This window comes from Bufo bufo, chromosome 7 (genome assembly GCF_905171765.1).
Source record: "Bufo bufo chromosome 7, aBufBuf1.1, whole genome shotgun sequence".
Taxonomy (NCBI): domain Eukaryota; kingdom Metazoa; phylum Chordata; class Amphibia; order Anura; family Bufonidae; genus Bufo; species Bufo bufo.
Window position 1 is genome coordinate 829,546 of NC_053395.1, and position 19,053 is coordinate 848,598.

General features: G+C 54.0%; 2 protein-coding genes across 3 annotated transcripts in view; both read left to right on the plus strand.

Moving 5' to 3' along the window:
- The window catches only part of LOC121008516 (TBC1 domain family member 10B-like), a 959,042-nt gene that overhangs the window by 72,442 nt on the left and 867,547 nt on the right, over positions 1-19,053 (plus strand). The window lies entirely within an intron of this gene.
- Positions 1-19,053, plus strand: part of LOC121008517 (integrin alpha-L-like) — a 163,085-nt gene that overhangs the window by 765 nt on the left and 143,267 nt on the right. The gene's annotated exons all lie outside the window — the stretch shown is intronic.

Consider the following 19,053-nt stretch of genomic DNA (forward strand, 5'->3'; position numbering starts at 1 on the left):
TTTAAGAGGTGAGTTGTGGCCACAGCAGATGAATTCAGGGGACATGTGGGTCGCTGGCCTGGTACATGAGCACCTGATTCTCACAGCATTCATTACTGCTGAGCGCTCATCATGTAAAGAGGACTCCGGCCCACCAGGAAATTCCCCCGTAGGGTCTCTGGCCAGTCTGGTGCCACACACTGTTCTCACAGCATTCATTACTGCTGAGCGCTCATCATGTAAAGAGGACTCCGGCCCACCAGGAAATTCCCCCGTAGGGTCTCTGGCCAGTCTGGTGCCACACACTGTTCTCACAGCATTCATTACTGCTGAGCGCTCATCGTGTAAAGAGGACTCCGGCCCACCAGGAAATTCCCCCATAGGGTCTCTGGCCAGTCTGGTGCCACACACTGTTCTCACAGCATTCATTACTGCTGAGCGCTCATCATGTAAAGAGGACTCCGGCCCACCAGGAAATTCCCCCGTAGGGTCTCTGGCCAGTCTGGTGCCACACACTGTTCTCACAGCATTCATTACTGCTGAGCGCTCATCATGTAAAGAGGACTCCGGCCCACCAGGAAATTCCCCCGTAGGGTCTCTGGCCAGTCTGGTGCCACACACTGTTCTCACAGCATTCATTACTGCTGAGCGCTCATCATGTAAAGAGGACTCCGACCCACCAGGAAATTCCCCTGTAGGGTCTCTGGCCAGTCTGGTGCCACACACTGTTCTCACAGCATTCATTACTGCTGAGCGCTCATCATGTAAAGAGGACTCCGGCCCACCAGGAAATTCCCCAGTAGGGTCTCTGGCCAGTCTGGTGCCACACACTGTTCTCACAGCATTCATTACTGCTGAGCGCTCATCATGTAAAGAGGACTCCGGCCCACCAGGAAATTCCCCCGTAGGGTCTCTGGCCAGTCTGGTGCCACACACTGTTCTCACAGCATTCATTACTGCTGAGCGCTCATCATGTAAAGAGGACTCCGGCCCACCAGGAAATTCCCCTGTAGGGTCTCTGGCCAGTCTGGTGCCACACACTGTTCTCACAGCATTCATTACTGCTGAGCGCTCATCATGTAAAGAGGACTCCGGCCCACCAGGAAATTCCCCCGTAGGGTCTCTGGCCAGTCTGGTGCCACACACTGTTCTCACAGCATTTATTACTGCTGAGCGCTCATCATGTAAAGAGGACTCCTGCCCACCAGGAAATTCCCCCGTAGGGTCTCTGGCCAGTCTGGTGCCACACACTGTTCTCACAGCATTCATTACTGCTGAGCGCTCATCATGTAAAGAGGACTCCGGCCCACCAGGAAATTCCCCTGTAGGGTCTCTGGCCAGTCTGGTGCCACACACTGTTCTCACAGCATTCATTACTGCTGAGCGCTCATCATGTAAAGAGGACTCCGGCCCACCAGGAAATTCCCCTGTAGGGTCTCTGGCCAGTCTGGTGCCACACACTGTTCTCACAGCATTCATTACTGCTGAGCGCTCATCATGTAAAGAGGACTCCGGCCCACCAGGAAATTCCCCCGTAGGGTCTCTGGCCAGTCTGGTGCCACACACTGTTCTCACAGCATTCATTACTGCTGAGCGCTCATCATGTAAAGAGGACTCCGGCCCACCAGGAAATTCCCCTGTAGGGTCTCTGGCCAGTCTGGTGACACACACTGTTCTCACAGCATTCATTACTGCTGAGCGCTCATCATGTAAAGAGGACTCCGGCCCACCAGGAAATTCCCCTGTAGGGTCTCTGGCCAGTCTGGTGCCACACACTGTTCTCACAGCATTCATTACTGCTGAGCGCTCATCGTGTAAAGAGGACTCCGGCCCACCAGGAAATTCCCCCGTAGGGTCTCTGGCCAGTCTGGTGCCACACACTGTTCTCACAGCATTCATTACTGCTGAGCACTCATCATGTAAAGAGGACTCCGGCCCACCAGGAAATTCCCCCGTAGGGTCTCTGGCCAGTCTGGTGCCACACACTGTTCTCACAGCATTCATTACTGCTGAGCGCTCATCATGTAAAGAGGACTCCGGCCCACCAGGAAATTCCCCCGTAGGGTCTCTGGCCAGTCTGGTGCCACACACTGTTCTCACAGCATTCATTACTGCTGAGCGCTCATCATGTAAAGAGGACTCCGGCCCACCAGGAAATTCCCCCGTAGGGTCTCTGGCCAGTCTGGTGCCACACACTGTTCTCACAGCATTCATTACTGCTGAGCGCTCATCATGTAAAGAGGACTCCGACCCACCAGGAAATTCCCCTGTAGGGTCTCTGGCCAGTCTGGTGCCACACACTGTTCTCACAGCATTCATTACTGCTGAGCGCTCATCATGTAAAGAGGACTCCGGCCCACCAGGAAATTCCCCCGTAGGGTCTCTGGCCAGTCTGGTGCCACACACTGTTCTCACAGCATTCATTACTGCTGAGCGCTCATCATGTAAAGAGGACTCCGGCCCACCAGGAAATTCCCCCGTAGGGTCTCTGGCCAGTCTGGTGCCACACACTGTTCTCACAGCATTTATTACTGCTGAGCGCTCATCATGTAAAGAGGACTCCGGCCCACCAGGAAATTCCCCCGTAGGGTCTCTGGCCAGTCTGGTGCCACACACTGTTCTCACAGCATTCATTACTGCTGAGCGCTCATCATGTAAAGAGGACTCCGGCCCACCAGGAAATTCCCCCGTAGGGTCTCTGGCCAGTCTGGTGCCACACACTGTTCTCACAGCATTCATTACTGCTGAGCGCTCATCATGTAAAGAGGACTCCGGCCCACCAGGAAATTCCCCCGTAGGGTCTCTGGCCAGTCTGGTGCCACACACTGTTCTCACAGCATTTATTACTGCTGAGCGCTCATCATGTAAAGAGGACTCCTGCCCACCAGGAAATTCCCCCGTAGGGTCTCTGGCCAGTCTGGTGCCACACACTGTTCTCACAGCATTCATTACTGCTGAGCGCTCATCATGTAAAGAGGACTCCGGCCCACCAGGAAATTCCCCTGTAGGGTCTCTGGCCAGTCTGGTGCCACACACTGTTCTCACAGCATTCATTACTGCTGAGCGCTCATCATGTAAAGAGGACTCCGGCCCACCAGGAAATTCCCCTGTAGGGTCTCTGGCCAGTCTGGTGCCACACACTGTTCTCACAGCATTCATTACTGCTGAGCGCTCATCATGTAAAGAGGACTCCGGCCCACCAGGAAATTCCCCCGTAGGGTCTCTGGCCAGTCTGGTGCCACACACTGTTCTCACAGCATTCATTACTGCTGAGCGCTCATCATGTAAAGAGGACTCCGGCCCACCAGGAAATTCCCCCGTAGGGTCTCTGGCCAGTCTGGTGCCACACACTGTTCTCACAGCATTCATTACTGCTGAGCGCTCATCATGTAAAGAGGACTCCGGCCCACCAGGAAATTCCCCTGTAGGGTCTCTGGCCAGTCTGGTGCCACACACTGTTCTCACAGCATTCATTACTGCTGAGCACTCATCATGTAAAGAGGACTCCGGCCCACCAGGAAATTCCCCCGTAGGGTCTCTGGCCAGTCTGGTGCCACACACTGTTCTTACAGCATTCATTACTGCTGAGCGCTCATCATGTAAAGAGGACTCCGGCCCACCAGGAAATTCCCCCGTAGGGTCTCTGGCCAGTCTGGTGCCACACACTGTTCTCACAGCATTCATTACTGCTGAGCGCTCATCATGTAAAAAGGACTCCGGCCCACCAGGAAATTCCCCCGTAGGGTCTCTGGCCAGTCTGGTGCCACACACTGTTCTCACAGCATTCATTACTGCTGAGCGCTCATCATGTAAAGAGGACTCCGGCCCACCAGGAAATTCCCCCGTAGGGTCTCTGGCCAGTCTGGTGCCACACACTGTTCTCACAGCATTCATTACTGCTGAGCGCTCATCATGTAAAGAGGACTCCGGCCCACCAGGAAATTCCCCCGTAGGGTCTCTGGCCAGTCTGGTGCCACACACTGTTCTCACAGCATTCATTACTGCTGAGCGCTCATCATGTAAAGAGGACTCCGGCCCACCAGGAAATTCCCCCGTAGGGTCTCTGGCCAGTCTGGTGCCACACACTGTTCTCACAGCATTCATTACTGCTGAGCGCTCATCATGTAAAGAGGACTCCGGCCCACCAGGAAATTCCCCTGTAGGGTCTCTGGCCAGTCTGGTGCCACACACTGTTCTCACAGCATTCATTACTGCTGAGCGCTAATCATGTAAAGAGGACTCCGGCCCACCAGGAAATTCCCCCGTAGGGTCTCTGGCCAGTCTGGTGCCACACACTGTTCTCACAGCATTCATTACTGCTGAGCGCTCATCGTGTAAAGAGGACTCCGGCCCACCAGGAAATTCCCCCGTAGGGTCTCTGGCCAGTCTGGTGCCACACACTGTTCTCACAGCATTCATTACTGCTGAGCGCTCATCATGTAAAGAGGACTCCGGCCCACCAGGAAATTCCCCCGTAGGGTCTCTGGCCAGTCTGGTGCCACACACTGTTCTCACAGCATTCATTACTGCTGAGCGCTCATCATGTAAAGAGGACTCCGGCCCACCAGGAAATTCCCCCATAGGGTCTCTGGCCAGTCTGGTGCCACACACTGTTCTCACAGCATTCATTACTGCTGAGCGCTCATCATGTAAAGAGGACTCCGGCCCACCAGGAAATTCCCCCGTAGGGTCTCTGGCCAGTCTGGTGCCACACACTGTTCTCACAGCATTCATTACTGCTGAGCGCTCATCATGTAAAGAGGACTCCGGCCCACCAGGAAATTCCCCAATAGGGTCTCTGGCCAGTCTGGTGCCACACACTGTTCTCACAGCATTCATTACTGCTGAGCGCTCATCATGTAAAGAGGACTCCGGCCCACCAGGAAATTCCCCAGTAGGGTCTCTGGCCAGTCTGGTGCCACACACTGTTCTCACAGCATTCATTACTGCTGAGCGCTCATCATGTAAAGAGGACTCCGGCCCACCAGGAAATTCCCCTGTAGGGTCTCTGGCCAGTCTGGTGCCACACACTGTTCTCACAGCATTCATTACTGCTGAGCGCTCATCGTGTAAAGAGGACTCCGGCCCACCAGGAAATTCCCCCGTAGGGTCTCTGGCCAGTCTGGTGCCACACACTGTTCTCACAGCATTCATTACTGCTGAGCGCTCATCATGTAAAGAGGACTCCGGCCCACCAGGAAATTCCCCTGTAGGGTCTCTGGCCAGTCTGGTGCCACACACTGTTCTCACAGCATTCATTACTGCTGAGCGCTCATCATGTAAAGAGGACTCCGGCCCACCAGGAAATTCCCCCGTAGGGTCTCTGGCCAGTCTGGTGCCACACACTGTTCTCACAGCATTCATTACTGCTGAGCGCTCATCGTGTAAAGAGGACTCCGGCCCACCAGGAAATTCCCCCGTAGGGTCTCTGGCCAGTCTGGTGCCACACACTGTTCTCACAGCATTCATTACTGCTGAGCGCTCATCATGTAAAGAGGACTCCGGCCCACCAGGAAATTCCCCCGTAGGGTCTCTGGCCAGTCTGGTGCCACACACTGTTCTCACAGCATTCATTACTGCTGAGCGCTCATCATGTAAAGAGGACTCCGGCCCACCAGGAAATTCCCCCATAGGGTCTCTGGCCAGTCTGGTGCCACACACTGTTCTCACAGCATTCATTACTGCTGAGCGCTCATCATGTAAAGAGGACTCCGGCCCACCAGGAAATTCCCCCGTAGGGTCTCTGGCCAGTCTGGTGCCACACACTGTTCTCACAGCATTCATTACTGCTGAGCGCTCATCATGTAAAGAGGACTCCGGCCCACCAGGAAATTCCCCTGTAGGGTCTCTGGCCAGTCTGGTGCCACACACTGTTCTCACAGCATTCATTACTGCTGAGCGCTCATCATGTAAAGAGGACTCCGGCCCACCAGGAAATTCCCCCGTAGGGTCTCTGGCCAGTCTGGTGCCACACACTGTTCTCACAGCATTCATTACTGCTGAGCGCTCATCGTGTAAAGAGGACTCCGGCCCACCAGGAAATTCCCCTGTAGGGTCTCTGGCCAGTCTGGTGCCACACACTGTTCTCACAGCATTCATTACTGCTGAGCGCTCATCGTGTAAAGAGGACTCCGGCCCACCAGGAAATTCCCCTGTAGGGTCTCTGGCCAGTCTGGTGCCACACACTGTTCTCACAGCATTCATTACTGCTGAGCGCTCATCATGTAAAGAGGACTCCGGCCCACCAGGAAATTCCCCCGTAGGGTCTCTGGCCAGTCTGGTGCCACACACTGTTCTCACAGCATTCATTACTGCTGAGCGCTAATCATGTAAAGAGGACTCCGGCCCACCAGGAAATTCCCCCGTAGGGTCTCTGGCCAGTCTGGTGCCACACACTGTTCTCACAGCATTCATTACTGCTGAGCGCTCATCATGTAAAGAGGACTCCGGCCCACCAGGAAATTCCCCCGTAGGGTCTCTGGCCAGTCTGGTGCCACACACTGTTCTTACGGCATTCATTACTACTGAGCGCTCATCATGTAAAGAGGACTCCGGCCCACCAGGAAATTCCCCCGTAGGGTCTCTGGCCAGTCTGGTGCCACACACTGTTCTCACAGCATTCATTACTGCTGAGCGCTCATCATGTAAAGAGGACTCCGGCCCACCAGGAAATTCCCCTGTAGGGTCTCTGGCCAGTCTGGTGCCACACACTGTTCTCACAGCATTCATTACTGCTGAGCGCTCATCATGTAAAGAGGACTCCGGCCCACCAGGAAATTCCCCCGTAGGGTCTCTGGCCAGTCTGGTGCCACACACTGTTCTCACAGCATTCATTACTGCTGAGCGCTCATCGTGTAAAGAGGACTCCGGCCCACCAGGAAATTCCCCCGTAGGGTCTCTGGCCAGTCTGGTGCCACACACTGTTCTCACAGCATTCATTACTGCTGAGCGCTCATCATGTAAAGAGGACTCCGGCCCACCAGGAAATTCCCCTGTAGGGTCTCTGGCCAGTCTGGTGCCACACACTGTTCTCACAGCATTCATTACTGCTGAGCGCTCATCATGTAAAGAGGACTCCGGCCCACCAGGAAATTCCCCCGTAGGGTCTCTGGCCAGTCTGGTGCCACACACTGTTCTCACAGCATTCATTACTGCTGAGCGCTCATCATGTAAAGAGGACTCCGGCCCACCAGGAAATTCCCCCGTAGGGTCTCTGGCCAGTCTGGTGCCACACACTGTTCTCACAGCATTCATTACTGCTGAGCGCTCATCATGTAAAGAGGACTCCGGCCCACCAGGAAATTCCCCTGTAGGGTCTCTGGCCAGTCTGGTGCCACACACTGTTCTCACAGCATTCATTACTGCTGAGCGCTAATCATGTAAAGAGGACTCCGGCCCACCAGGAAATTCCCCCATAGGGTCTCTGGCCAGTCTGGTGCCACACACTGTTCTCACAGCATTCATTACTGCTGAGCACTCATCGTGTAAAGAGGACTCCGGCCCACCAGGAAATTCCCCTGTAGGGTCTCTGGCCAGTCTGGTGCCACACACTGTTCTCACAGCATTCATTACTGCTGAGCGCTCATCATGTAAAGAGGACTCCGGCCCACCAGGAAATTCCCCCGTAGGGTCTCTGGCCAGTCTGGTGCCACACACTGTTCTCACAGCATTTATTACTGCTGAGCGCTCATCATGTAAAGAGGACTCCGGCCCACCAGGAAATTCCCCTGTAGGGTCTCTGGCCAGTCTGGTGCCACACACTGTTCTCACAGCATTCATTACTGCTGAGCGCTCATCATGTAAAGAGGACTCCGGCCCACCAGGAAATTCCCCCGTAGGGTCTCTGGCCAGTCTGGTGCCACACACTGTTCTCACAGCATTCATTACTGCTGAGCGCTCATCATGTAAAGAGGACTCCGGCCCACCAGGAAATTCCCCCGTAGGGTCTCTGGCCAGTCTGGTGCCACACACTGTTCTCACAGCATTCATTACTGCTGAGCGCTCATCATGTAAAGAGGACTCCGGCCCACCAGGAAATTCCCCCGTAGGGTCTCTGGCCAGTCTGGTGCCACACACTGTTCTCACAGCATTTATTACTGCTGAGCGCTCATCATGTAAAGAGGACTCCGGCCCACCAGGAAATTCCCCTGTAGGGTCTCTGGCCAGTCTGGTGCCACACACTGTTCTCACAGCATTCATTACTGCTGAGCGCTCATCATGTAAAGAGGACTCCGGCCCACCAGGAAATTCCCCCGTAGGGTCTCTGGCCAGTCTGGTGCCACACACTGTTCTCACAGCATTCATTACTGCTGAGCGCTCATCATGTAAAGAGGACTCCGGCCCACCAGGAAATTCCCCCGTAGGGTCTCTGGCCAGTCTGGTGCCACACACTGTTCTCACAGCATTCATTACTGCTGAGCGCTCATCATGTAAAGAGGACTCCGGCCCACCAGGAAATTCCCCTGTAGGGTCTCTGGCCAGTCTGGTGCCACACACTGTTCTCACAGCATTCATTACTGCTGAGCGCTCATCGTGTAAAGAGGACTCCGGCCCACCAGGAAATTCCCCCGTAGGGTCTCTGGCCAGTCTGGTGCCACACACTGTTCTCACAGCATTCATTACTGCTGAGCGCTCATCATGTAAAGAGGACTCCGGCCCACCAGGAAATTCCCCCGTAGGGTCTCTGGCCAGTCTGGTGCCACACACTGTTCTCACAGCATTCATTACTGCTGAGCGCTCATCATGTAAAGAGGACTCCGGCCCACCAGGAAATTCCCCCGTAGGGTCTCTGGCCAGTCTGGTGCCACACACTGTTCTCACAGCATTCATTACTGCTGAGCGCTCATCATGTAAAGAGGACTCCGGCCCACCAGGAAATTCCCCCGTAGGGTCTCTGGCCAGTCTGGTGCCACACACTGTTCTCACAGCATTCATTACTGCTGAGCGCTCATCATGTAAAGAGGACTCCGGCCCACCAGGAAATTCCCCCATAGGGTCTCTGGCCAGTCTGGTGCCACACACTGTTCTCACAGCATTCATTACTGCTGAGCGCTCATCATGTAAAGAGGACTCCGGCCCACCAGGAAATTCCCCCGTAGGGTCTCTGGCCAGTCTGGTGCCACACACTGTTCTCACAGCATTCATTACTGCTGAGCGCTCATCATGTAAAGAGGACTCCGGCCCACCAGGAAATTCCCCAGTAGGGTCTCTGGCCAGTCTGGTGCCACACACTGTTCTCACAGCATTCATTACTGCTGAGCGCTCATCATGTAAAGAGGACTCCGGCCCACCAGGAAATTCCCCCGTAGGGTCTCTGGCCAGTCTGGTGCCACACACTGTTCTCACAGCATTCATTACTGCTGAGCGCTCATCATGTAAAGAGGACTCCGGCCCACCAGGAAATTCCCCCATAGGGTCTCTGGCCAGTCTGGTGCCACACACTGTTCTCACAGCATTCATTACTGCTGAGCGCTCATCATGTAAAGAGGACTCCGGCCCACCAGGAAATTCCCCAGTAGGGTCTCTGGCCAGTCTGGTGCCACACACTGTTCTCACAGCATTCATTACTGCTGAGCGCTCATCGTGTAAAGAGGACTCCGGCCCACCAGGAAATTCCCCTGTAGGGTCTCTGGCCAGTCTGGTGCCACACACTGTTCTCACAGCATTCATTACTGCTGAGCGCTCATCGTGTAAAGAGGACTCCGGCCCACCAGGAAATTCCCCCATAGGGTCTCTGGCCAGTCTGGTGCCACACACTGTTCTCACAGCATTCATTACTGCTGAGCGCTCATCATGTAAAGAGGACTCCGGCCCACCAGGAAATTCCCCCGTAGGGTCTCTGGCCAGTCTGGTGCCACACACTGTTCTCACAGCATTCATTACTGCTGAGCGCTCATCATGTAAAGAGGACTCCGGCCCACCAGGAAATTCCCCTGTAGGGTCTCTGGCCAGTCTGGTGCCACACACTGTTCTCACAGCATTCATTACTGCTGAGCGCTCATCATGTAAAGAGGACTCCGGCCCACCAGGAAATTCCCCCGTAGGGTCTCTGGCCAGTCTGGTGCCACACACTGTTCTCACAGCATTCATTACTGCTGAGCGCTCATCATGTAAAGAGGACTCCGGCCCACCAGGAAATTCCCCCGTAGGGTCTCTGGCCAGTCTGGTGCCACACACTGTTCTCACAGCATTCATTACTGCTGAGCGCTCATCATGTAAAGAGGACTCCGGCCCACCAGGAAATTCCCCCGTAGGGTCTCTGGCCAGTCTGGTGCCACACACTGTTCTCACAGCATTCATTACTGCTGAGCGCTCATCATGTAAAGAGGACTCCGGCCCACCAGGAAATTCCCCCGTAGGGTCTCTGGCCAGTCTGGTGCAACACACTGTTCTCACAGCATTCATTACTGCTGAGCGCTCATCATGTAAAGAGGACTCCGGCCCACCAGGAAATTCCCCAGTAGGGTCTCTGGCCAGTCTGGTGCCACACACTGTTCTCACAGCATTCATTACTGCTGAGCGCTCATCGTGTAAAGAGGACTCCGGCCCACCAGGAAATTCCCCCGTAGGGTCTCTGGCCAGTCTGGTGCCACACACTGTTCTCACAGCATTCATTACTGCTGAGCGCTCATCATGTAAAGAGGACTCCGGCCCACCAGGAAATTCCCCTGTAGGGTCTCTGGCCAGTCTGGTGACACACACTGTTCTCACAGCATTCATTACTGCTGAGCGCTCATCATGTAAAGAGGACTCCGGCCCACCAGGAAATTCCCCCGTAGGGTCTCTGGCCAGTCTGGTGCCACACACTGTTCTCACAGCATTCATTACTGCTGAGCGCTCATCATGTAAAGAGGACTCCGGCCCACCAGGAAATTCCCCCGTAGGGTCTCTGGCCAGTCTGGTGCCACACACTGTTCTCACAGCATTCATTACTGCTGAGCGCTCATCATGTAAAGAGGACTCCGGCCCACCAGGAAATTCCCCCGTAGGGTCTCTGGCCAGTCTGGTGCCACACACTGTTCTCACAGCATTCATTACTGCTGAGCGCTCATCGTGTAAAGAGGACTCCGGCCCACCAGGAAATTCCCCTGTAGGGTCTCTGGCCAGTCTGGTGCCACACACTGTTCTCACAGCATTCATTACTGCTGAGCGCTCATCATGTAAAGAGGACTCCGGCCCACCAGGAAATTCCCCTGTAGGGTCTCTGGCCAGTCTGGTGCCACACACTGTTCTCACAGCATTCATTACTGCTGAGCGCTCATCATGTAAAGAGGACTCCGGCCCACCAGGAAATTCCCCCGTAGGGTCTCTGGCCAGTCTGGTGCCACACACTGTTCTCACAGCATTCATTACTGCTGAGCGCTCATCATGTAAAGAGGACTCCGGCCCACCAGGAAATTCCCCCGTAGGGTCTCTGGCCAGTCTGGTGCCACACACTGTTCCATTACGTAGCTGCGTGAAAAACACTCCTGCTTATTAACCCTTCACAAGGTTTATTAGAGGGGATTTTTTAAATCTGCATTGCTGTAATTTGAGCCAAATTCTGCGGCTTTTAAAAACTTTGTAGTTAATAAATCTGTAACATGGCTAACCATGGCCAACGCCTAACCGAGCATCCAAAACTGGAGGGAATGGTCCAATAAGATGCAAAGCCCCATCGAGCGACTTCAATGTCTTCTCCCCATAGGATACCCTTGAGGTAAATCGTGTCACAATAAGTGCGCCATCTCATACCCATGAGGCTACGGACTGCAATTCTCCAAATATACCCTAGTACTATACTTTAGTCCATTATATCAGTATCTCATCGCTCACACCGCGCCCCGGCCAGTTGACTGCGGTGCTTCTGCACATGCTCACTTCTCCATCTCCTCCTCGTTGGTGCTTCATTAACTATCTGGATCAAACCGACTTCATGCAGTACACAGTCAGGGACGTCTCCAAAATGCAGACTTTTTGGTCTTATTCACATTAGGACAGAATATCCTCAAATGTAGGAAGCGAAAAAGAGTTAAAAATCCACCACAAAATCACTTTTCTGAAGGGACCAACTTTCCCCGTTTCAGTCACAGTGCAGTCTAGTTCTCATCTTCACTGCGTCTTCTATCTCTGCCTGTTGGGTGGTTACTCCATTATTATCTGCTACTAGAGTGAGTTTACCTTAGCGTATGCCATAGCTTACACAAAGGAAGGAGCTGTTATGGGGGCATCTGTGGATGGCACTGTTATGGGGGCATCTGTGGGTGGCACTGTTATGGGGGCATCTGTGGGTGGCACTGTTATGGGGGCATCTGTGGATGGCACTGTTATGGGGGCATCTGTGGATGGCACTGTTATGGGGGCATCTGTGGGTGGCACTGTTTTGGGGGCATCTGTGGGTGGCACTGTTTGTGGGTGGCACTGTTTTGGGGGCATCTGTGGGTGGCACTGTTTTGGGGGCATCTGTGGGTGGCACTGTTATGGGGGCATCTGTGGGTGGCACTGTTATGGGGGCATCTGTGGGTGGCACTGTTATGGGGGCATCTGTGGGTGGCACTGTTATGGGGGCATCTGTGGGTGGCACTGTTATGGGGGCATCTGTGGGTGGCACTGTTTGGGGGCATCTGTGGGTGGCACTGTTTTGGGGGCATCTGTGGGTGGCACTGTTTTGGGGGCATCTGTGGGTGGCACTGTTTTGGGGGCATCTGTGGGTGGCATTGTTTTGGGGGGCATCTGTGGGTGGCACTGTTTTGGGGGCATCTGTGGGTGGCACTGTTTTGGGGGCATCTGTGGGTGGCACTGTTTTGGGGGCATCTGTGGGTGGCACTGTTTTGGGGGCATCTATGGGTGGCACTGTTTTGGGGGCATCTGTGGGTGGCACTGTTTTGGGGGCATCTGTGGGTGGCACTGTTTTGGGGGCATCTGTGGGTGGCACTGTTTTGGGGGATCATTGTGGGTGGCACTGTTTTGGGGGCATCTGTGGGTGGCACTGTTTTGGGGGCATCTGTGGGTGGCACTGTTTTGGGGGCATCTGTGGGTGGCACTGTTTTGGGGGCATCTGTGGGTGGCACTGTTTTGGGGGCATCTGTGGGTGGCACTGTTTTGGGGGCATCTGTGGGTGGCACTGTTTTGGGGGCATCTGTGGGTGGCACTGTTTTGGGGGATCATTGTGGGGGCATCTGTGGGTGGCACTGTTTTGGGGGCATCTGTGGGTGGCACTGTTTTGGGGGCATCTGTGGGTGGCACTGTTTTGGGGGCATCTGTGGGTGGCACTGTTTTGGGGGCATCTGTGGGTGGCACTGTTTTGGGGGCATCTGTGGGTGGCACTGTTTTGGGGGCATCTGTGGGTGGCACTGTTTTGGGGGCATCTGTGGGTGGCACTGTTTTGAGGGCATCTGTGGGTGGCACTGTTTTGGGGGCATCTGTGGGTGGCACTGTTTTGGGGGATCATTGTGGGTGGCACTGTTTTGGGGGCATCTGTGGGTGGCACTGTTTTGGGGGCATCTGTGGGTGGCACTGTTTTGGGGGCATCTGTGGGTGGCACTGTTTTGGGGGATCATTGTGGGTGGCACTGTTTTGGGGGCATCTGTGGGTGGCACTGTTTTGGGGGCATCTGTGGGTGGCACTGTTTTGGGGGCATCTGTGGGTGGCACTGTTTTGGGGGCATCTGTGGGTGGCACTGTTTTGGGGGCATCTGTGGGTGGCACTGTTTTGGGGGCATCTGTGGGTGGCACTGTTTTGGGGGATCATTGTGGGTGGCACTGTTTTGGGGGCATCTGTGGGTGGCACTGTTTTGGGGGCATCTGTGGGTGGCACTGTTTTGGGGGCATCTGTGGGTGGCACTGTTTTGGGGGCATCTGTGGGTGGCACTGTTTTGGGGGATCACTGTGGGTGGCACTGTTTTGGGGGATCATTGTGGGGGCATCTGTCGGTGGCACTGTTTTGGGGGCATCTGTGGGTGGCACTGTTTTGGGGGCATCTGTGGGTGGCACTGTTTTGGGGGCATCTGTGGGTGGCACTGTTTTGGGGGATCATTGTGGGTGGCACTGTTTTGGGGGATCATTGTGGGGGCATCTGTGGGTGGCACTGTTTTGGGGGCATCTGTGGGTGGCACTGTTTTGGGGGCATCTGTGGGTGGCACTGTTTTGGGGGCATCTGTGGGTGGCACTGTTTTGGGGGATCATTGTGGGGGCATCTGTGGGTGGCACTGTTTTGGGGGCATCTGTGGGTGGCACTGTTTTGGGGGCATCTGTGGGTGGCACTGTTTTGGGGGCATCTGTGGGTGGCACTGTTTTGGGGGCATCTGTGGGTGGCACTGTTATGGGGGATCATTGTGGGGGCATCTGTGGGTGGCACTGTTTTGGGGGCATCTGTGGGTGGCACTGTTTTGGGGGCATCTGTGGGTGGCACTGTTACGGGGGCATCTGTGGGTGGCACTGTTTTGGGGGCATCTGTGGGTGGCACTGTTATGGGGGATCATTGTGGGGGCATCTGTGGGTGGCACTGTTACGGGGGCATCTGTGGGTGGCACTGTTATTGGGGCATCTGTGGGTGGCACTGTTATGGGGGCATCTTTGGGTGGCACTGTTATGGGGGCATCTGTGTGGCACTGTTATGGGGGCATCTGTGGGTGGCACATATATAGCATCTTATCTAATGTGATCCACAGATCCCCCATAACAGTGTCCCTGTGTAGTGAATGGGGACCGGCATCTGGTTCTGTAATGGCAGCGGGGCCCGGTGCAGTCACTGTATTCTACTACACCGGGCCCCGCTCACTGTAGTATATTCATATCTAACTTCTGGGTATTGTTAAACTATTCAAATCATCTGAAATCCAGCGTTGTACTACTTACTACTAACTTCATCGCAGGCAGGAGGCCGGGCGGGCGCTCGCAGCGTAGCTCACTACGGCACGCGCCTGCTCTGCCCACTTTATGAATGAAGCAGGTGGCGCAGGTGCATAATGTAGTGAGCTACGCTGCGAGCGCCCGCCCGGCCTCCTGACTGCGATGAAGTTAGTAGTAAGTAGTACAACGCTGGATTTCAGATGATTTGAATAGTTTAACAATACCCAGAAGTTAGATATGAATATACTACAGTGAGCGGGGCCCGGTGTAGTAGAATACAGTGACTGCACCGAACCAGATGCCGGCCCACGTCCCCTCCTCCCTCTCAGCCGATACACCCGACGGCCGCAGCATTCGCCCCATAAGACGCACTGCTATTTCCCCCCCACTTTTGGGGGGGGGACGACTGCATCTTATAGGGTTAAAAATCCGGTAATACTTTTACAGAAGACAAGCCTTTGGCCTCTTTCACACGGGCGTTGCGGGTGACGTGCGGGAAAAGATGCTGGTGCGTTGCTGGAAAATGTGTGTTTTTTCTTTGTTTTTTTTATCCCCACGAGTGCAAAGCGTTTTAATCCGTTTTGCACGCGCGTGAGAAAAATTGGCATGTTTGGTACCCAAACCCGAACCCAGACTTCTTCACAGAAGTTCGGGTTTGGGTTAAGTGTTGTGTAGATTTTATTATTTTCCCTTATAACATGGTTTCCCTTATAACATGGTTATAAGGGAAAATAATAGCATTCTTAATACAGAATGCAAAGTACAATAGGGATGGAGGGGTTAAAAAACAAAACAAAATTTTTTAACTCCCCTCATCCACTTGTTCACGCAGCCCGGCTTCTCTTCTGTCTTCTTTGATAACCTGGAGAAAAAGGACCTTTGTTGACGTCACTGCGCTCCTCAGACTGTTGGTAGTCACTCTCGGGAAAGGAGAAGGGGAAGGGGAACCATCTACACCCTGGCCCCGCCATGTCAACCCGCCACAAATGACACTGACAACCAAGTCAAGTTTATAACCTTTATTTAACGATTTTGTTGGGTGGTAGTCGGCCACAGCTAATTCTTTTAACGGCATAACACATAACTGAGCCCGTGCGATCCGCCGGCCGCTGGACTCCCAGCGGGCAGATTACGCCAGTTCACCTGCTCAGTACCCTATTCCTCTTTACCTGCCGCCAGCTGTGACTTAGTAGGATGCCACAATGAAACACGAGCCATCAGCCCAGAATTCACAAAAAACCTCCATAACCAAAAAAAAACCTCAAAAATAACCTATAAGGGAGGGAGGGAGGGACACCAGCGCTTCTGCCAAAGAGGAAGAAGGAGGAGACACAGGGCCTTATAAAGGGGCACCATGCCGCACGCCCCTTCCTGCACTGCAGGATGACATCATTAACCCCCAAAGCACCAAATCCTGGCCAAAATCAAATGGGGCCCTAGAACAAGGATAGGGAATCGGGGGAAGGGGGACCCCCAGTCCCTGTACACCCTCCCTATATGGTCAGGTGTCCTCCACATGATCCATCACCATGATTATCTCCTAGCAACCATGCGTGAAAATCTCACCACATCCGCACTTGCTTGCGGATGCTTGCGTTTTTTACGCAGCCCCATTCACTTCTATGGGGCCTGCGTTGCGTGAAAAACGCACAATATAGAGCATTCTGCGATTTTCACGCAACGCACAAGTGATGTGTGAAAATCACCGCTCATGTGCACAGCCCCATATAAATGAATGGGTCCGGATTCAGTGCGGGTGCAATGCGTTCACTTCACGCATTGCACCCGTGCGGAAAACTCGCCCGTGTGAAAGAGGCCTCAGACGAATGTGACCTGTGTGCAGTGACACTCAAGTCAGTGAATACATTGTCCGCCTGTTCTCCTCCATCCTCCTTTCAGTGGATACATTGTCTGCCTGTTCCCCTCCATCCTCCTGTCAGTGAATACATTGTCTGCCTGTTCTCCCCCATCCCCCTGTCAGTGGATACATTGTCCGCCTGTTCTCCCCCATCCTCCTGTCAGTGAATACATTGTCCGCCTGTTCTCCTCCATCCTCCTGTCAGTGAATACATTGTCCGCCTGTTCTCCTCCATCCCCCTGTCAGTGGATACATTGTCCGCCTGTTTCCCTCCATCCTCCTGTCAGTGAATACATTGTCCACCTGTTCTCCTCCATCCTCCTGTCAGTGAATACATTGTCCGCCTGTTCTCCTCCATCCTCCTGTCAGTGGATACATTGTCCGCCTGTTCTCCCCCATCCTCCTGTCAGTGAATACATTGTCCGCCTGTTCTCCTCCATCCTCCTGTCAGTGAATACATTGTCCGCCTGTTCTCCTTTATCCCCCTGTCAGTGGATACATTGTCCGCCTGTTTCCCTCCATCCTCCTGTCAGTGAATACATTGTCCACCTGTTCTCCTCCATCCTCCTGTCAGTGAATACATTGTCCGCCTGTTCTCCTCCATCCTCCTGTCAGTGGATACATTGTCCGCCTGTTCTCCTCCATCCTCCTGTCAGTGGATACATTGTCTGCCTGTTCCCCTCCATCCTCCTGTCAGTGAATACATTGTCTGCCTGTTCTCCCCCATCCCCCTGTCAGTGGATACATTGTCCGCCTGTTCTCCTCCATCCTCCTGTCAGTGAATACATTGTCCGCCTGTTCTCCTCCATCCCCCTGTCAGTGGATACATTGTCCGCCTGTTCTCCTCCATCCTCCTGTCAGTGGATACATTGTCCGCCTGTTCTCCTCTATCCTCCTGTCAGTGGATACATTGTCTGCCTGTTCTCCTCCATCCCCCTGTCAGTGGATACATTGTCCGCCTGTTCTCCTCCATCCCCCTGTCAGTGAATACATTGTCCGCCTGTTCTCCTCCATCCTCCTGTCAGTGAATACATTGTCCGCCTGTTCTCCTCCATCCTCCTGTCAGTGGATACATTGTCTGCCTGTTCTCCTCTATCCTCCTGTCAGTGGATACATTGTCTGCCTGTTCTCCTCCATCCTCCTGTCAGTGAATACAGTGTCTGCCTGTTCTCCCCCATCCCCCTGTCAGTGGATACATTGTCCGCCTGTTCCCCTCCATCCTCCTGTCAGTGAATACATTGTCTGCCTGTTCTCCCCCATCCCCCTGTCAGTGGATACATTGTCCGCCTGTTCTCCCCCATCCTCCTGTCAGTGAATACATTGTCCGCCTGTTCTCCTCCATCCCCCTGTCAGTGGATACATTGTCTGCCTGTTCTCCTCTATCCTCCTGTCAGTGAATACATTGTCCGCCTGTTCTCCTCCATCCTCCTGTCAGTGAATACATTGTCTGCCTGTTCTCCTCTATCCTCCTGTCAGTGAATGCATTGTCCGCCTGTTCTCCTCTATCCTCCTGTCAGTGGATACATTGTCCGCCTGTTCTCCTCTATCCTCCTGTCAGTGGATACATTGTCTGCCTGTTCTCCTCCATCCTCCTGTCAGTGGATACATTGTCTGCCTGTTCTCCCCCATCCCCCTGTCAGTGGATACATTGTCTGCCTGTTCTCCTCCATCCCCCTGTCAGTGGATACATTGTCCGCCTGTTCTCCCCCATCCCCCTGTCAGTGAATACATTGTCCGCCTGTTCTCCCCCATCCCCCTGTCAGTGAATACATTGTCCGCCTGTTCTCCCCCATCCCCCTGTCAGTGAATGCATTGTCTGCCTGTTCTCCCCCATCCCCCTGTCAGTGAATACATTGTCCGCCTGTTCTCCCCCATCCCCCTGTCAGTGAATACATTGTCTGCCTGTTCTCCCCCATCCCCCTGTCAGTGGATACATTGTCCGCCTGTTCTCCTCTATCCTCCTGTCAGTGGATACATTGTCTGCCTGTTCTCCTCTATCCTCCTGTCAGTGGATACATTGTCCGCCTGTTCTCCTCCATCCCCCTGTCAGTGGATACATTGTCCGCCTGTTCTCCTCTATCCTCCTGTCAGTGGATACATTGTCTGCCTGTTCTCCTCTATCCTCCTGTCAGTGGATACATTGTCCGCCTGTTCTCCCCCATCCTCCTGTCAGTGAATACATTGTCCGCCTGTTCTCCTCCATCCTCCTGTCAGTGAATACATTGTCCGCCTGTTCTCCTCCATCCTCCTGTCAGTGGATACATTGTCCGCCTGTTCTCCTCCATCCTCCTGTCAGTGGATACATTGTCTGCCTGTTCTCCTCCATCCTCCTGTCAGTGAATACATTGTCTGCCTGTTCTCCCCCATCCTCCTGTCAGTGGATACATT